General features: G+C 46.2%; 1 non-coding gene across 1 annotated transcript; it reads left to right on the plus strand.

The window, feature by feature from the left end:
* The first annotated feature begins 5,724 nt into the window (after window positions 1-5,724).
* On the plus strand, window positions 5,725-5,862 carry LOC126204708 (U4 spliceosomal RNA). The gene has a single exon (XR_007540516.1). It is a non-coding gene; the product is annotated as a U4 spliceosomal RNA (small nuclear RNA).
* Window positions 5,863-18,425: the final 12,563 nt, after the last annotated feature.

Below are 18,425 nucleotides of genomic sequence, written 5' to 3' on the forward strand. Positions count from 1 at the left end.
CACCACAGGCCGACCACGTGCTGGCCTGATCTGCTGCGGGAGTAGTTTCTTCCGCAGCCCCGATGACTATTTCGACGAAGCGTCCGCTCCCACGCGGCCGCTCACATAGGCCAATCCCACCCGTGAGGCCAGAAATCGTTATTGAGGTCCACACAGGAACAGCAGCTGCGCAGCTTAGCCTGTTTCACTCCTGGTTGATGTCACCAGAGATTTGCAGTGCAGTGCAGTGCAATGGCAGTCAGTTGGAGACCGACCAGCAGTGCAACCGGCACGCAGCAGCAGTGAAGTCGGGGACGCAGCACCGGTGAGGCGCCGACAGCCAGTGCTCGCCGACCGCTGGCGACGCACATGAACTGTCCGACGGAGGGAGACTGGAGCGCGAAGACCGTTGATTGGTCGTTCGGTTGGTTGGTCGTCTCATCGGCCGACATATATTTGGTCCTTTCATCGCTTCTGGGTATGGGCAGTTGGTCGGTTGGCGTGTAGCAGCGAGGAAGTCTCCGTGGCGCGAACTTTGGCCGGGGCCGCTGGGGCGTTTACGCGCGGTCGGAGTGTGAGAGACTGTTCCCATTGCTACGAGGTCCGCCGCTCACCGATTCCGGACACGAATGTTGAGTCTTTACTTAATCTACTAGCCAGCCATCACTGTTCGCATGGTGTCGTTTGAATTTCGTTGTGGGCTGTTGAGACATTCCCGCGAGCAGCAACGCGTGTTTTCTAGTTGGCGAAATTCTTGCCGCTCTCCTGTGGTGTTTAACTTAATTATTTTGAACTGAAGTGCACCAGCGGAATCTTCTGCCTTGTGGCCGTTAACGTTCCGGTTAACTGCCCTGGCCGTTGACGTAAATTCAGCCAGTGTATGTTCCTCTTCGTGTTGTGGCTGTCCAGCACGGTGTGTAGTTTGAAGCTGAATGTGTAATTTGTTGCGGGCGCCGATACCTTCTGCGTTGTTCCATTGAACTCCCTGTTGTGTGCTGGTCGGGTGGAGCGGAAGTTATCCTGTCGCTTCGTCCGTTGACTGACTGTCGGTTTGGTTGCCGTCGGATTGAGAATTGTTGGGCCGACTGCCTGCCTCACCTGAGCGAGAGTTAGTTTTGAATTCCAGGCCGACCCTTAGAAACTTCTGAGCGCCTTTCGATGACTTTCGTTTCTTATTTGTCCTTGTTGTTTGTTTATGAACGGCTTCTAGCCGATTTTAGAATTAAAATTGTTTTGCCCTTGAGGCGTGAGATTGAATGGCGCATTTAGCCGGGAATTAAGTTCTAAAATTAATGTTTGGCTTGCTCTGTTTTTAATGTTTTCTTTACTCTTGTAATGTTTGTCAAATGAATAAAGTATGTTCGAGTGCAACTGACAGCCACTCATTTTGGCCCCTTTCTACAAATTAAACCATCGGTCCGGTCCTGCTGGCATACTATGGAATCTCTCAGTAATTTTCTGTAGGACATCGTGAATCCTGATTCAGCTCCAATAGTTTTATGAAGTTGCTATAGGTGGCCAAGCTATACTTTACCTTCAAAATGGCGTCTGTAACAGAGGTGCGTTCGAAGCAGAGATCTGTCACCGAGTTTCTTTTGGCGGAAAGCCAGAGCGTCGTAGATTTTCTTTGGCCGTTGCAGAATGTCTGGCAGTGAACAAAAGCACGGTGAGTCGTTGGGCGAGGCGTTTGTCATCGTAGCAACAAGGTCTCACAAACCAGCGTGCCAGCGGACCATACACAGCTGTGACTTCTCCGGTGTTGGAACATGAGGACACACTCATTCGAAGTGATCGACGGATCACAAACACCTCACTGCACAACTGGACGTCTATGTTGGAAGTGCTGATACGTTTGACCACTTGTTTGACATCGGGGCTCATCAGTGAAGACAGATCTACTCCCATCAATGAGATTCCGCGCAGAAGACGTTTCTGGCCATCGAGACCCATCACTGAAGACTAGTCCAGTAAACGAGGTTCCGGGCAGAAAACGTGTCTGCAGGACAGCGGTGGAATACTAATCTGACTGTCGCCCACCATACTGCTCGACAAACAAGTGTGATGATCTGGCGTGCCATTTATTTTGATAGCAGGACCCATTTAGTTGTCATCCGATTCCCTCTTATAGCACAGGAATACGTCGACGATATTCTGCACCCCGTTTTCTTGGCTTCATGAGAAGCCATCTTGAGCTTACATTTCAGCAAGATAATGCCCGCCCGTATACGGCGACAGTTTCTACTGCTTGTCTTCGTGCTCGCCAAGCCCTACCTTGGCCAACAAGATCACCGGATCTCACCGCGTTTGTGAAAGTTTGGAGAATTATGGGATTTTGACCATCCAACGCGCCAGTTGGATAGAATTTGGCACGGCATCACTCAGGAGGACATCCAACACCTCCATCATTCAATGACAAGCAAAATAACTGCTTGCATAAGGGACAGAAGTGGACCAACGCGTTTTTGGTTTGGTTTATGAAGTTCTTTCTCTTGAGTAAAGCATTCAATTTTTCTGAAATTGTTATCGTTTGTTTATCGTAGGTGTAAATCACATTTTCCGATTTCCGACTTATTCTGATAATTCCGTCGTGGGTCGTCGTTTACTTTTTGTCTTCAGTGCATTTAATGTGGTCTCTCTTAGCGGCCACACACTGTATACTGAACTTGCTATGAAATTTTGATTTGTACATTGTGTCACATGAAACAATCTCTTTTTATACGCTTCGACATTTGCCATTACAATGTGCACTGTTATTATGAAAGAAGCAGGTACGAAAAACATAGATAAAAGTTGTAAGTAGCTTTAAATGCGAACATTTTTAGGTTAGGCTTTACCGTGACTGTTACTGACATTAAATGAAACAACAAGTTTATTGTTACCAGTCACCGTTTTATTTTTTCCACAACGCGTTTCGAAGGTTTAAACCTCCATCATCGGGTGGATTTACATTAGTTAGTATTACATATGTGTGTATGTTGTGTTACGATTTTGGAGGAACTTGTGGCACTGCCTCCAGTGGTCTCAGGTTCCTTTTTCTGTCGTAACACTTCACATGTATACTGCCACATTTATAAACAAATATGCGTGTGTCCGTCAGGAAAAGGAAATTTGTTTACAAATGTGGCAGTATACATGTGAAGTGTTACGACAGAAAAAGGAACCGGTGATCAGTGGAGGCAGTGCCACAAGTTCCTCCAAAATCGTAACACAACATACACACATATGTAATACTAACTAATGTAAATCCACCCGATGATGGAGGTTTAAATCTTCGAAACGCGTTGTGGAAAAAATAAAACGGTGACTGGTAACAGTAAACTTGTTGTTTCATTTAAAATTGTAAGTAGGCTGTTTAGGTTTTAATGTTGGTAACGCCACTTAGTGCTCTGTATGAAAATCGCTGACTGCGCTGTGTGCAGTCTGTGGTTGATTGGACTCATTGTTGGAATATTCGCTTGTGTAGTGTTGGGCAGTTGGAAGTGAACAGCGCGTAGCGTTGTGCAGTTGGAGGTGAGCCGCCAGCAGTGGTGGATGTGGAGAGAAGGATGCCAGAGCGGACGACTTGGACGTGTGTCCGTCAGGAAAAGGAAACTTGTTTAATTGGATGTCACAAAATTATATATATATATATATATATATATATATATATATATATATATATATATATATATATATATAATGACTTTTGACCGTTATTGAGGTAAATACATTGTTTGTTCTCTATCAAAATCTCTCATTTGCTAACTAAGGCTATCAGTAGTTAGTACCTTCAGTAGTTAGAATCTTTTATTCCTGGCAGTATTGGCGCTCGCCGTGTTGCAGTAGTTCGAGTAATGAAGATATTTGTGAGGTAAGTGATTCATGAAAGGTATAGGTTATTGTCATTCAGGGCCATTCTTTTGTAGGGGTTATTGAAAGTCAGATTGTGCTGCGCTAAAAATATTGTGTGTCAGTTTAGTGATGATCAGAATAATTAAGGAGAAACCTGTCTGAGTACGATGAGTTTTACTCAGCTGTTTCTGTATCAAATAACGTAAGAGTTTTACCAGTCCAGTCTTTCATAATTTTTGAAAGGAGACGTTTCAAACTGAAACATTCCTTTATGCTCTCGTCATTCCTGGAATGCGAAGTCTGAAACAACATGTTCGTGATTCGCTGCCTCCACACAGTAACAATTTTCTCTCATTCCTCTGCTCCACAAGACGTGGGAACGTCAACTGCTTTCCCAGACCCTCTACCCCGCGCTGCCATCCGAGCCGTTCTCGAGTTAAGCCGTCTCGCCGAAGTTCCAAACTTCCATCATTGTTAGCGGTAAATTAGGTAAAGTCGGAGGAAATGCACTGTAAGATTGCTTGGAGACTGGGGAGAAGTTTTGATGCCGGTACTTCTGAAGGAGATAGATGTCAGGAGAAAATTATATTCCAGTTTGATAACTGAGAGTCTCTCGCTGCAATAAATGCAACTCTTAGCAATCAACGCTCTTCAGAAACTCTTCTATATTAATTAGCATTCAACTTGCACTGTAAAATTTTTCCTTCATTGCATTTTAGAATAGACAGAATAGCTTAAAAATAAGATTTTATATTGCGAAGCACTTTTTGCCGTTGTCTTCAGAAATTTGCGCAAAAACTCAGGATGTAGTTGAATGTCGTACACAGGGCGAAAAAAAAAAAGCTGTACGGAACAAGTTTTGACTTAGGAATTGGTCTTTTCCTACGATAACAACGATTGTAGATGCAGATGGCCCCAGACACAAACGCGAAGATGTGAAAACACTTGTTTGTCGTTGAGGATCGTAATCATTCTGTTACAATATCTAATAATTCTGGTAACACTTAATGCACAAATATGCGACAATTTTCTCTGCGTGTTGAGCAGAAGATATGGCCTCACCAGATAATTGTGTACGAAGACACATATGGTGAAGATGGCATCGTCGTCGGCGAAGGCATCAAGCATGGAAGTATATAGGTAGTCCTCAGTGATGATGGTTCATATGGTTCAAATGGCTCTAAGCACTATGGGACTTACATCTGAGGGCATCAGTCCCCTAGACTTAGAACTACTTAAACCTAACTAACCTAAGGACATAACACGCATCGATGCCCGAGGCAGGATTCGAACCTGCGACCGCAGCGGTCGCGCGGTTCCAGACTGTAGCGACTAGAACCGCTCGGCCACCACGGCCGGCCCTATTTCTGTGATTGCGCTTGGGCGCCTATTCTTGGTTTCACCGTGCTTCAGTCACTTTCCTTAGATACGACAGAACTACGCCAACATCTTGTTTGTTGCATCGTTTTCGAGACGATCGTTTCCAGCTGCCATAACAGTACGTCCTTCGTTAAAGTCGGTTGTGCGAGCAGACTTTCTCGTATGTGGCTCGTATGGTTGCTGGTACGATTCTCCATTTGTCTCAGCTCCACTTATACAGGGTGTCTCAAACCCTTTGGGACAAACCGAAACAGGTGATAGTTGGTCCACAAACGATTATACCGAGATAGGGGCCCAGCGGGGTATCAGCGAGGTCTATGGCGCCTAGTCACGTTTCGTGAGGCTCCCCTCGTGGGAGGTTCGAATCATCCCTCTGGCATGGCTGCGTGTGTGTTGTCCTTAGCGTAATTTAGTTTAAGTTAGATTAAGTAGTATGTAAGCCTAAGGACCGATGACCTCAGCAGTGGTCCCATAAGAGCTTACCACAAATTTCCAAATTTCCTGAGATAGGGAACCAGTGACCGAAAATGCATATTTATTGTGCAGTGACAATATCGGAACCAATGAGGTTCGTCTGAGGTGCGATTATTACTAGTTGAAAAATTTTTCTATAGACATACACAACGTACACCGTGTAACAACGACGTAGCTCATGGTAATTGTTCAATGCAACGCTCAACAGTCTCGGTGCATGCATAGCAACATTACATGAAGTTCTGCCCCACTCCCGCCGTGTGTCTGTTGTAGACTGAACAAGCAGCGGGTGATAAACATCGTACACCTCTGAGCACCAGACAGACATACTGTAAACAACTTAGCTCATAGCACATGTGCCATGTGACAACCGCACGCACCGCACCGGCGCAATAATATGTGCCGCATACAGACCACTATCTCCGGTGTCAGTTTTCCATTGCATCAGATGTGATGTGATGTGTCCATGGTGAGTTGTGTTACTGTGTACAGTGCATGACGTATGGTCAAAGATGTATCATTACTCGTGACAAGAGTTGGCAGAAATATATTTAATGTACAGTGCGGCAGGATGTAGTGCCCGTAAAGCAGCACGAATCTACAGAGAACGCTTTCCGAACAGGCGTTATCCTAATTGGAATATGTTAATATCCATGGATACCAACTTATGAGAGATGGAGTCGTTCACGTCACAGAGAACCGGGGCAAGTCTCCCACCAAAGACATGTCCGAACGTCAGACTAGCAATAAGCATCCGTCAACTTGTGCGTAAAACTCACACTTAGAAGGATACAATATGCAGAGTACTGGTGGAACAGGTATTACACCCCTATCGGAAATGGCATGTGCAAGCACTGGGACCAACAGATTTTGTTCAAGCGTTCACTGTTGTCGATGAATTACTCAGCGCAGTGCTGTGGTGGCGAACATTGTACAGTTTGTATTGTTCATCGATGATGTCTCATTCACCCGTGATGGTGTTTTCAACAGCTGTAACAGCCATGTCTGGAGTGAGAAAAGTACTCACATCAGTAGCCACTAACAACTATTCTCTGTCATCGTATGGGCGGGCATTGTCCTAGATCACCTAGTAGAACCTTTGACTGGTCCACGTTACCTGGTGTTCCTCTGAGATGTGCTGCCACAGTGCTGTACCCCTTGTTGTCCGCAAAAGGATGTGTTTTCAACACCACGATGTACCAGCACACTACGATGTCCATGTCTGCGAACACCTGAACAACACGTACCCTCATCGTTGGATTGGAAGGGGAGGTCCTGACCCAAGACCAGCGCGATCGCCGGATCTCAAACTCCTAGACTTTTTCCTCTGGGGTTACGTCAAGACGTTGGTGTAAGAAACCTCAATAAAAATGGATGAAGACCTGCTTGCTAGGATCAAAGCTGCCTGTCTCCCGGTAAAACAGATACGAGGTATCTTTGAGAGGGTGCCAGAGAATTTCACCCGACGTTGCTATGCATGCAATGAGACTGGCGGTCGTCACCTCGAACAATTACTGTGAACTACGTTGTCGTTATGCGGTGTTCGCTGTGTGTGTGTCCATAATACAACAAATATGCGTCTCCGACCATTGGCCCCCTACCTCAACATAATCAGTTGTGAAACCACTATCACCTGCTTCAGTATGACCAAGAAAGTTGTGGTCACTACGCATACTTTCCACACCGCGTCCCGTGCCCGAAACACTGTTCCCTTCGTCTTTCTCCCAGACCCCTTCTTATTTCTAACTTTACACACACACACACACACACACACACACACACACACACACACACACACACAAATCGTATCACATCACAGGAGCCACGAAACAAATATTGGAAAGTAATTTCGTACAGCTACAGTCTTTTTTATTCTGAGGAAAGAGGGAAAACACACTATCGTTATGGACGTCACAGTCAAAGTGCTTGTATCCCCGCACGGTGAATATAATTAAGAGTCCGCTCAGCCTATTTATACGCTGAGGCATTTCATGAATATGTACGCCGACTATTTTTGCGTGGCGCTTCGCTCATGGGAGGGAGCAGCAATTCGCGCAGCCGTAATAATTAACTGGGAACATTGTTCGCGTGAACACAGATAACAGCTGTAGCGTTCCCCGGATCCCGCGGCCGAGCGCCGCCCCCCGCTACTTATACAGTTGCATTCAAAGTAAACTCTGCCCCCACCACCCGCTGCCGTCCCACTCACGTGCCTTAAAAACCTTTCTGATGCTAATACGAACGGGAGCACCGACTCCGCCCCGTGTCCAGATGTCCCAGTTCCCTCCGCGCGGGGGAAAAAAAGGTGCGGTGACGGAGACAGAGGGAGATAGAGGAGCACGCCACGCCGGCCGACCCGTGTCCCCGACTTACATAAATATTTATGCTAGACCCGCGGGGGTCGCACTGGATTACCACTCGGTTGGGGAAGCCTTGTCTCCCGGCGGCCTGCACCAACTCACTTTGCGGAAGGCGAAGGCTAAACTCCAGAACAGTAATCTTAATTTGAGAGAAAAAAAGCTGTTACAGAGTTTAAAGTAATACGCCATTAGGCGCACAGACATCTAATCTGTCAATTGAAAGTCACGACGTCCGTACCAAGTGATTGTTTTATTTTCTGAGGGATCAGTATTCCTTCCATATCCGGTTCTCGTTACGTACTGCACATTTCTTTAATTTCTCATTGTACTATGGGAAGGTACCTGGGATTGAAAACAAACTGTGCATTCTCTTAGTACACTGAGTGATCAGAAGTAACGGCAAGCCTTTAATATCGACTAGCAATGTGCAGTTGTTGATTTCGATTTCATCATTGATAATTACGGACCGAAGACATGAATGTAGCCTTGGAGCTCAAATATTAAGTGCATTTTTTGGGATTCGATCTACAGTAGTCTATCCTTGGAGGTGTTTTTCCCTTCAGTTACGAACTACTCCACCCCTGGCAGTGATTGGTGTATGTGATAAATGCCAAGTTGTTCTTTTTCTTCTTCTTCTTCTTCTTCTTCTTCTTCTTCTTCAAACATTACACTAGCAGATCCGTTGCAACTTCTTGAGCCACCCGTTTATTATTGTGTCTACTAATTATTCACTATCCCTTAGAGACGTACTGTAGCAGTTACTTAGAAATATGTTAAACGTAAATTCTTTCTAGATATATAGTCTCTCAATCCTTTTCAAATGGTTTAAATGGGTCTGAGCACTATGGGACTCAACATCTGAGGTCATCGGTCCCCTAGAACTTAGAACTACTTAAACCTAAGTAACCTAAGCACATCACACACATCCATGCCCAAGACAGGATTCGAACCTGCTACCGTAGCGGTCACGCGGTTCCAAATTGTAGCGCCCGACCACTCCGGCCGGCAATCCTTTTCGATATTCCTTTTCGTTCCATTCTCCCGGACGGTCTAACTTTTTGATAGCTTAGAACAAGGTGGCATTTTCCACGTTTGCTATATTCATTTCATATGTTCGAAACTAGTTTCAACTTTCTAGCCCATTCTGAAGTGACTTTGTGGTTCTGTACGAAACAAAAAAATGTTATATAAAATCCACAAATAGAAATGTAATGATGAGAATGTAAACGTATTTGAAATACATTTACCGGCGACAGAAAACTATGCCTCACGCACTGCAGGAAGTTGTACAGAAGAGCTTCTGTGGAGTTTGCAAGTACAAGCAAGATATTTTATCAGCAAAGTCGTGAATCGGGTCGCAACAGTTGCTTGAATAACTGAGTGCGTAAAAACATAACTCGCGAAAGAAAAGGGTCCCGACACGAACCCCGTTGCTGCAGCAGGTTTCAGTCTACCAGGAAGTATCAAAACTGCGCAAACTCCTCCGCTGAATGAAATGTTAATTCTGGATTGTAGTTTCCCAGTTTCGCGTGGGAAGAGATGGCCCACACGTTTTTACTCCGCACCTACTTGCGCTGTTACTAACGTCCACAGACGCGACTCTTGTGCCAAAACAACCCTCCACTGTATCGACGTCCTCTGTAAGCATTCTTCCGTCTGCAGGCCATAAAGCTTCGATTGTTTGCTATTACAAAGCAGATGTGTGATAGCACGCTGCGGCAGTTACAGCCAAGCGCAGTCTCCACACACAGTCGTCGTAATGTCAACACAATGTTCTGAGGTCATAACCCCCGTGTTTTCTCTCGACGGCTGGACCTTGCTCAACAGCGCTCTCTTCTCCTACTGTCCCCTCCCACACCCTTTCTTAGCCTTCTTTCTGCCTGCGGTCACAGGTCTGAATCGTTTGCATACATTTGAAACCCACGCCAACCACTTCTGTGAAATCTGATATGGAAAACAGCAATTAGTGCGTACACTTCCCTGTTTGTGATGCACGTTAGATTTTTCTTCGATTCAGCAAGGACAAACATTTCCAGTCTACAATGAAACTGAAAAAAACCGTTGTTAGGGATTCAGATCGGCATCATCAACTTCCGATTGAAATGACAACTTCGGAGTATTTCCTGGTCTTATACAGATATCATTTTATGTATATAGACTGAAGCAGCGAGTGAAAATTTGTACTAAGGCCGGGAATCGAACCCGAGTCTCCTACTTACTAGGCAGGTGCGTCTCCTACTAAGCCACCATTTCACAGCGGTTCACACGACTGCACTGGCACGCCTCCCTCTTCCATCCAAATTCTTCTCACTGCCACCCCAGTCTACCATAAATTCCCCCTTACACACGAACAGAAGTGCGGAGGTTCACCATGTTCTGGAATAGCACCTCAGCATCGATAGTAAATGCGGGATCCAGCCTGAAATCCAGGTGCAGGTACGTATGAAATGAGGGACCATCAGAAACTTTACTGGTCTCATACAGATAGGGTTTTATTTCAACATGAGACCAGTAAAGTCTCTGAAGTTGTGTTAGTTGTAGAAGTACCTGCACTTGGGTTTCAGGCTGTATCCCCAACTTACGTTCGGAGCTGAGGTGCTATTCTAGAACATGGATAGCAAGGGCAATTGTGTTCGTGTGTAGCGGGGAATTTACAGTATTGGTTGACGCACCTGCCTCGTAAGATGGGGCCTAGGTCCGATTCCCGGCCTTGGAACAAATTTTAACTCTCCGCTTCAGTCTATATGCATAAAATACTCTTCCGAAACCATTCCTCTGTTAGTTACGCTCTTCGTGCAGGCATCGCGACCTGATGCAAAGTTTTAATCTGCCACACTTTCTGTACTATTGATATCACTGAACTACCTAGAAGTCTGGAAGTAACGATAAAACCCGCAACGAACACGATGCCAGGCATGAGCATAACGTGACTTAACTGGGTGTTTGAAACGTTTTTATTCAGCTTCATTCCCTATTTCCACACAAAATGTCTCACTACGTCACAGAACACAAATTCGCTCTTATCACCCTGCACGTTAATAATCCTGCTATATTAGGATCTATTAATCTGTGGATTCAGCTGAAATAAACTGCCGTGGTTTAGCGACCGTTGTCCAGGTACGTCTTTCAAACTGAATGTGATTTATTGGCTGTTTTCCACACTTTACCATACAAGTCTCGCGCTGGTTGACTAGCTTCCGCTCATAAACACAATAGATGAAATGTTAAAATATTCAACAGCAGAAAAAAATGTTGAAAAAGAAATACAGAATTGCTGATAGACGATTGTCAGAGATTAGCATTTTATACTTTTTCCTCTCCTCCGGACTGGTCTGTGTCCTCCAAAACACAATGTGTGAGTAGCGAGTGCACCCTGACGCAAAACAAATGATTTGTTTTACCCATATGCAAATGGTTCAAATGGCTCTGAGCACTATGGGACTCAACTGCTGAGGTCATTAGTCCCCTAGAACTTAGAACTAGTTAAACCTAACTAACCTAAGGACATCACAAACAACCATGCCCGAGGCAGGATTCGAACCTGCGACCGTAGCGGTCTTGCGGTTCCAGACTGCAGCGCCTTTAACCGCTCGGCCACTTCGGCCGGCTACCCATATGCAAAAAGGTTTTGCCATCAGCAGTGGGTTTTTCTTCTTTCGCCTTATCAATAAACTGTTACACAATGTGTCCGTACATCCCACACATGTCGCGTAGCAATTAGTTAATACCTCATTAAACGACAGGAATAGATAGCAAAACATTACTGAAACTAGTTCGCGCGAAACAGTTTTGCATAAAGGTGGCTCTATAAACTTCGACCTTCAAATGGTGGTGTGTTCACTCAAACCCGGACGTCTACATGACGTCATATCGTTTAGCGCAGTACCGAACTGTAAGAGTTAGGTTCATAGATGATATAAAATGGTGGGATATGATAGCAAAATTAAAGAACTATTAATGATGGAGTTTGTTAATGGTCAAAGCCAAATCAAGTTTAAGACTATACGAAACGACAAAACCCAGCATTATAACAGAAGTGAACACCCTTAGCTTCGGAAAGACTGGCAGTAGCGCATACGTCACAGCACGTTACACTGCAGGTATAAAGAGTGCCAGCAGCCGTCTCTGGCGGGGAGCAAGTAACTATTTCAGACGAGTTTAATAATTCTTGACTGCGCATATAAATGCATGCAAGTTCTCGATACCACACGAAAAATTTAAGGCCGTTAGTGAGAACCTTCTCAATCACATTTTGACTTCTCGTTATAGCTGCGAGGTGGGGCAACGGCCTTGCCGCAGTGGATACACCGGTTCCCGTGAGATCACCGAAGTTAAGCACTGTCGGGCGTGGCCGGCGCTTGGATGGGTGACCATCCAGCCGCCATGCGCTGTTGCCATTTTTCGGGGTGCACTCAGCCTCGTGATGCCAATTGAGGAGCTACTCGACCGAATAGTAGCGGCTCCGGTCAAAGAAAACCATCATAACGACCGGGAGAGCGGTGTGCCGACTACACGCCCCTCCTATCCGCATCCTCACCTGAGGATGACACGGCGGTCGGATGGTCCCGATGGGCCACTTGTGGCCTGAAGACTGAGTGCTTTTATAGCTGCGAGGAGCCGAGCGTTCGCGAAGAGCGGCGGACAAGCCGACTAGTGTGACGTCACAAGTTCGTTGTGGTGCCAGTATTTCTCGTGGGCCCCGGATGCTAGCACGTTACGTCATTCTAGTCCTATCAACGTCAAGGAGAATCCTTCAAGTTGACGGCCCGTTCCATTCTGCTGACATGTGTTTGGAGAGATCCATTATAGAATGTTTTGACTTCCCTTCTGTGGCATCCAATTTGATTGTACCTTAATGCTACATGATTCTGAGGAAAGGTTAACACGATTTATGTAAGCGCCTTAGACCGTTCCTGTAGCGCCAGTTCTGGTTGCCGAAATGCGTGTCGAGATTATGCCCAGTTTCAATTTCACACTGCTGATGTGGTGGTTTTGGCATTAGTAAAGGTAGTGGTGGTGGAGGTGATGTTTACGTCAACATTGGTGGTGATGGATGTGGCCGTAACACTGGCATTAGTGATAGTAGTGTAGGAGGAGAAACTCAGGAAAATATTTACTAAACCTTATCTCTACAGTAAGTCACTGCCACGTAAAAAGAAAGAAGAAACATATTTAGAAAGTTTTGAAATATGGCTGTGGAGAGAAATGCGTAAGGTGAAGTGGGCTGACTGACGTAAGGATGGAAAATTAAAGATGATAATAGGGGAAAGAAGAAGATTATTGGAAGTGACCAGAAATAAGAAAAAATTATGGCTGTGACATGTACTGCGTAGGAATTGTCTGCAACAAAGAATTACAGAGCGAAAAGTAAAACGAATGCGACAAAGTTGTAGGAAGAGAAGGAATGATGGATGACATCAGCAACAGACGAACACGGAGATGAAGCACGATAATCAGAACAGGACACGACGAACAGCCTCCAGTTGAAACCTTTGATTTGACAGATACATTAAAGAAGAAGGCATAAGAAGGTGGAGGAGGGAGGAAGAAAGAGGGAGGCGTGGTTGGGGAGGTGGTGCTTTGTGAAACAGAATTATCGTTAGTTTCATTTTCTTCGTAAATGAAGGGTTCTTGGTGGACCCCAAAAAGAGTTCAACTAGTCTTTCTCCTCATGGGCTGTTACACACACTCCGAGTAAATACTGTTACTACGAAGCTGTTAATAGAGCGTGTGTTGAGAAATAATGCCACCGAAGGTTTTTTTTTAAGAAACTCCTGAAGCTTTTTAAATGAAACAAATTTATTAACATTATACATCTTTTTCATTTATGCATATTTATTCTTCAACATTGTCATCCTGAAGACGAACACATGTCTCCCAACAAGAGATCAGTTTGTTGATACATCACAGTAGAGTGTTTGCTGACGGAGCCACAACCTCACATCTGCTTGCACGGCTTCATCACTATCGACGTCGACGAAGTGTTCTTTAAATTTTGGAATCAGATGAAAATAGGGTGGGGCGAAGTCGGGACTGTATGGAGGAGGATCGATGACACTGCACGCAAGGTGTCAGATTGTTGCGGATGTCGCAGCGCTCGTGTGTGATCTGGCACTGTCTTGCTCAAGGAGAGGGTGCTGCACGTGCGGACGAACTTTTTGAATTAGTGTTCACAGTTTTCTAAGCTGTTTACCATGCGGTGACATAGGTACTGCACATAGCGCCATGTTACACGCCACAATTTGGAACTGTCTAGTATTGAGGGCTACAACTTGTGTCAGCGAAGAGGGAAAGTCGAGCGAGTAATATGCATGACATTTGATACGTCATCCGATATCGAGAACAGAACAAAAAATTCGGAAGCATTACTTTCCATCACGCCTTCGTCGAAATAACACCTTCGGCAGCATTCATAAATATAATTTTATTTGTAATCGATTTCAGTCTTACATTACACGATCTTCAGTTCACTTTATGATACCAAGTGATAATACACACCACACACAACACACACAAATTCACCACCCTGTTACAACTTGGCTGCCTAATTTCTGTTTCTGCAGTCGCAAGCAGAACGGCTCCATGGGGTTAGCTACGATGTTGCTGGTGCTGCAGAGTTGATCTGGTAGAGCAGAGAACGAACGTCTGCAGCCGGGAATTACCATAACTTGGCGAGCAATGTGGGAGAGAAAAGCGACCGATCGACCGCAGCAGATAGCGCCGTCTAATTAAGTGTACAGTTGTGTAGTATAGTGTAGTGTAGTGTGCCAGCGCCGCAGCTTGGCTCCGTGCCAGTCTCCTTCCGCTGCCGGTTCCTTCATACCGGGCTCGTTTGGCTGAAATTACAATGTGTGGCCCATTTTATGGGTTGTGGAAAATCCTATCCAATGGTTCAAGCACAAAGAAATGAATCGTTACAATATTGCAACCTATAATTCAGTCAGCTTTTTCCCAAGACTAATTTTTCCGAACTCTAGGACATTTTAAAATACCAAACGTTTTCAGTTGTACTTCTTAACGTATCGTAATACACTGACGAAAAAAAGCGCAAAAAGTAAGGTAGCAAAATTTCGGGAATACACTTGTCTAGGTAACACAGGTAAGTGTTTAACATTGTAAGATCACAGGTTAATGTAAGGTAAGGCATTGCAAATGTAAAATGCTAATACATTGTTAACCTGTGTAGCCAGAGCGTTGTATGCACGCATGCAAACGTGTATAGGTGTTGCACCGGTGCCGGATGTCAGTTTGTGGGATTGAGTTCCATGGCTGTTGCGCTTGGTTTGCCAATTCAGGAACGATTAATGCTATTTGTGGATGACGCTGGTGTTGTTCGATGATACCCCAAAGTGCTCGATCGGAGACAGATCTGGTGGTCGAGCAGGCAAAGCAACATGTCGCTATCTGTAGAGTATGTTTGGTTACAACAACGGTAAGTGAGCAAGCGTTATCCTGTTGGAAAACAATCAACATGAATGGGAGCGAAACAGGCCGAATCACCAGACTGACTTACAAATTTGCAATCAGGGTGCGTAGGATAACCCATCCCATACCATAACAGCAGGTCCGATCTGTCTAGCATGTAGACAGGTTGGTTACAGGCCCTCAAATAGCCTTCTAACCAATACTCAGCCATCACTGGTATCGACGCAGAACTAGCTTTGATCAGAAAACACATCAGATCTTCACCGTGCCCTCCAATGAGCCCTCGCCTGAGCCATTGTAATCGCAAATGGCAGTGGTTTGGGATCAGCGAAATGAACGCTGCAGGCCGTCTGGTTCCGAACTGTCCTTCAACAGTTCGTTGTGTCACTGTAGTGGCAACTGCTGCTCAAATTGCTGCTGTAGATGCATTTACAATGCACCAGAGTAATACGCCAAACACGATGGTTTTCCCTGTCGATAGTGCCACGTGGCATACCGGAGCTAGGACTTCTTGCGACCGCACATTACCGTGACCACAGCTACTACCTTCTTGCCAAGCCTTTCTGCAGTATCGCAGAAGGAATATCCAGTTACTCGTAGGCCTATTACATGACCACGTTCACACTCACTGAGGTGTGGTAATGGCCCGTCACCTTAAAGGCATGACTAACACCAACTCACCATGCAGAATCTCAAAAGTAAATAATGCTCATAAACGTTGCAGCGTATATTTAAAGCAAACATGATCACATCTTCATAGTGGTACTACTGGTGCGAGATATGATAGACATCATCCTTCAGAGGTAGGAACGCGCCTACCAGCTTTCGTCTTATGTCGCACAACCTCTTCTTGGTGATGCGATTTTTTTCCCGTCAGTGTACTTTGGTATCGAGAAGAGCTTCTGACGAGGTTGGGTCCTGCAGTAGTTTCACAGCGCTGTGTTGAAACGCAGTGCCCCCTGCTGCCCTGATGGCTGGGGTGGCGGAGCAGCGCACAAACCGCCACATCTTGGGGAGGGTTGGAGCCGGATGGGGCGAGAGCGGCCGACACGCCTTCAACAGAAGTGCGGCCGGCGGTTTCCGCGGCCCGCGGCACCAGGATCGGGTTCCCGGGTCGCCTGGATTAACGAAAGCGCGGCCCGCTGCCGCAGCCGCACACCGCCTGACAAAACAACAGAGGGCAGGGGCTGGGGAGAGCCGAGAACGCGAGCGCGAGGCAAAGGCCGCACCGTGGGGTCTTTGTAGGAGCCTGAGAGGCGCGTGCGCGGCGCGAGCCGGCCAATTAGCGCGATGCTCTTTTGTTGCAAGACGGCTCTAACCTGATGTCGGAACTCTTTAAAACGTGCTGCTCGTGCCGACTGTAAAATTCTCTCGGTATTCCAGCAACATCACATCCGAGAAGAAACTCGAGCTTTCGATGATTTACCCTTCATCGAGGGAGGAATGTGAGGATGGAGGAGCTCTTCGAAAGCTCGAGTTTCTCCCAAAATCTGTTACAGTATGAACCCTGAAAGAATTTTGTGCAAGTATGCTGCCGCGAGAAAATTTAGGAAAAAGACTGACATTAAGAGAACTTTCCAAATCAAACCAAATGACTAAGCTCTATGGGACATAACATCTGAGGTAATCAGTCCCCTACACTTAGAACTACCTAAACCGAACCAACATAAGGACATCACACACACATCCACGCCCAAGTCAGGATTCGAACCTGCGATCGTAGCGGTCGCGCGGTTCCAGACTGTAGCGCCAAGAACCTGTCGGCCATCCCGGCCGGCCAGAACTCTCCAGATAGCAATTATCAGCTCAGCACATCTGATTCTTGGTGAGTCCAGACTTGAGCGCTTTTCACGGTGGTAGCTCGCACGTACTGGTGATCGTAAGAGGAAGATGCTGCGGTGTTTAGCTCATCATCAATGTAATTTTCCAGGGTTCTGATAATGGTGGCATTGGAAGTGGTAGTGATAGTTCTGGAGGAAGATGATGATGATGATGATGAGGAGGAGGAGGAGGAGGATGAGAATGATGAAGAGGAGGTGGTGGTAGTAGTTTTGGTGGTAACGCTGGTTGTTGCTGGGTGGCCCGTGGTGCTTTACAAATCATTACTGTAATTCATTCCACAAATTAGGAGGTCTTGGTGGCATCTCAAAAATGGACCAGGCAGGCTCTCGTTTTCTGGCCCGTCGTACACACTCTCAACAATCCGACAGCGAGCTGCGTAAGCGCCATCCTCTTGCAGTGTCAGCTCAGTTTAACTTTGCTGTCGTGTCGGCCGTCGTGCCTCTGATCACAAGCAGAGCACCGCTACGGGTCTGCTGTGCTGACGCCGCTGCAGAGTTCCACTGATCCGGCACCCGGCGATCGCCTGCAGAGGGAAATTACCGCAACTTGGCGAGCTGTGTAGCAGCGGACGGCGGCCGATCGAGCTCCTGCCGCAGATAGGGCCGCCTAATTAACTGCACAGTACTGAAACCAGCGCCGCAGATGGGCTCTCTGCTTGGGGATTTGCAGTCTGCACCCCGGCCGAGCTGACGGTTGCTTCGTACTGAACTCATTCTGCTGAAATTACAAGCTGTAGTCCATTGTCTGGTGCGATGAAAGTTATTTCCAACAGGCCGACATTGGAGAAGTGAATTTTGGCGATACTGGTTCAAATGGCTCTGAGCACTATGGGACTTAACATCTATGGTCATCAGTCCCCTAGAACTTAGAACTACTTAAACCTAACTAACCTAAGGACATCACACAACACCCAGCCATCACGAGGCAGAGAAAATCCCTGACCCCGCCGGGAATCGAACCCGGGAACCCGGGCGTGGGAAACGAGAACGCTACCGCACGACCACGAGATGCGGGCTTTGGCGATACTGCAACCGCTTAGATTGTCCTCTTCCTCCCACCAGTCATTTAACTGAAGTCTATGATGTTTCACAATGCTTCCCCAGTCGCACTTTTTAGAGTACTGTGGTAAGATTT

This window comes from Schistocerca nitens, chromosome 9, assembly GCF_023898315.1.
Source record: "Schistocerca nitens isolate TAMUIC-IGC-003100 chromosome 9, iqSchNite1.1, whole genome shotgun sequence".
In the NCBI taxonomy this organism is placed as follows: Eukaryota; Metazoa; Arthropoda; class Insecta; order Orthoptera; family Acrididae; genus Schistocerca; species Schistocerca nitens.